Raw genomic sequence first — 1,502 nt, 5'->3', positions numbered from 1 at the left:
CAGACAGAACGAGGGGACGCAACGGAGGCAGGCCAGAGCCGCTGCCGTCGCCATGACCCGCGGTAACCAGTGTGAGCTCGCCGGCCAGAAGATTATGAAAAAGCAGAGCGACTCGGTTAAGGGAAAGCGGCCAGATGACGGGCTTTCTGCTGCCGCCCGCAAGCAGAGGGACTCGGAGATCAGGCAGCAGAAGCAGAAAAAGGCAAATGAGAAGAAGGAGGAACCCAAGTAGCTTTGTGGCTTCGTGTCCAGCCCTCTTGCCCTTCGCCCGTGTGCCCGGAGTCAGTCCCACCGCGCTCGCGTGTCTTCCCTTAGTGCTCACAGGTCCCAGCACCATGGCCTTCCCTTTGCCCTGAGTCTGCAGCGGGTCGCTTTTATGCTTCCTTCCCCTCAGGTAGCCTCTCTCCCTCTGGGCCACTCCTGGGGGTGAGCGGGTTACCTCTTCCAGTGTTTTTTACTCCTGTGGGGCTCACCCTGAAGTATTAAAAGTAGCTTTGTAATCCCCCCCCAAAAAAAGAGGACATTCTGTGGCATAAACTGCAAGTTGCCCCCCAGTAGCTGTCTCGTTTTTTCCTTCTAGTAAAGGAATCACCTGAATTTTATCTGGAATGGCTGCCCATATGAAAACAGATTCTCACCATTCCTTGGAGCTAAATAAGGTCTCGTGACTAAATTTGGTCAGTGCAATGTGAGTGGAAGCCATGGGAGCAAGTCCAGGTCAGGCCTTAAATAAACAAACAAGCAAACAAACAAACAAACAAAAAACATGAAACCTGAGTTCCTTTTCTCCTTTTTCCTTTCAATCCACCTTCAGTCATGGCTGATGTGATGACAGGAGTGAAAGCAGCCATCTTGCACCCAAGAGTCACCCTAGCAGCTTCAGATTGTCTGCAGACTATTACATGAACGAGAAAGTCACTTTCTTGTTTAAGACATTCTTTTTTTAAAAATTGCCAGAGGGTGCATGCACTCACTGGAGAGAGACAGAAAGAGGGGGAAAGAAAGCACCTGTCCGAGGGGGCACGGCACGCCACAATCTGTTCTCCTCCATTTCTCCATTCTGTCAGGATTTGGGGTATGTGTGCACTTGGGCCAGGTGTTTTACAAACCCCCAGGGCCAGGATTCAAACTGTGGTCAGCCATGTGGGATCTAGCTCCCTTATCTACTGGCTACAAGACTTGCCCCTAAGACGTTCTTAAACTGGGTCTTCCTCACAGCAGCCAAACATGTATTTTCCTAAAAGTTTTTCTGGCATATGGCACATGCACTTGTCAGAGAGAGAGAGACAGAGAGAGGGAAAGTGAGAAACCACCCTCCAGGGAGGATGACCATGCACCATCTCTTATCTTGCATTCTCCTCTTGAGATTTTGGGGATGCAGATATGTGCAAACACCCCATGATTTTCAAATTGCTAGGTTCCGATGGCGGTCTGCTACGTGGGAATCCAATGCTTTAACCACCACACCACTGGGCGGCCCGACCAAATGTGTACCTTAATGC

The 1,502-nt window shown here is 50.4% G+C and overlaps 1 pseudogene; it reads left to right on the top strand.

Moving 5' to 3' along the window:
* On the top strand, positions 1 to 276 carry LOC102470599 (small EDRK-rich factor 2 pseudogene; annotated as a pseudogene).
* Positions 277 to 1,502: the final 1,226 nt, after the last annotated feature.

This window comes from Tupaia chinensis, unplaced genomic scaffold (assembly GCF_000334495.1).
Source record: "Tupaia chinensis unplaced genomic scaffold, TupChi_1.0 Scaffold145907_1, whole genome shotgun sequence".
Classification (NCBI taxonomy): Eukaryota; Metazoa; Chordata; class Mammalia; order Scandentia; family Tupaiidae; genus Tupaia; species Tupaia belangeri.
This window is presented reverse-complemented; position numbering and strand designations above follow the sequence as displayed.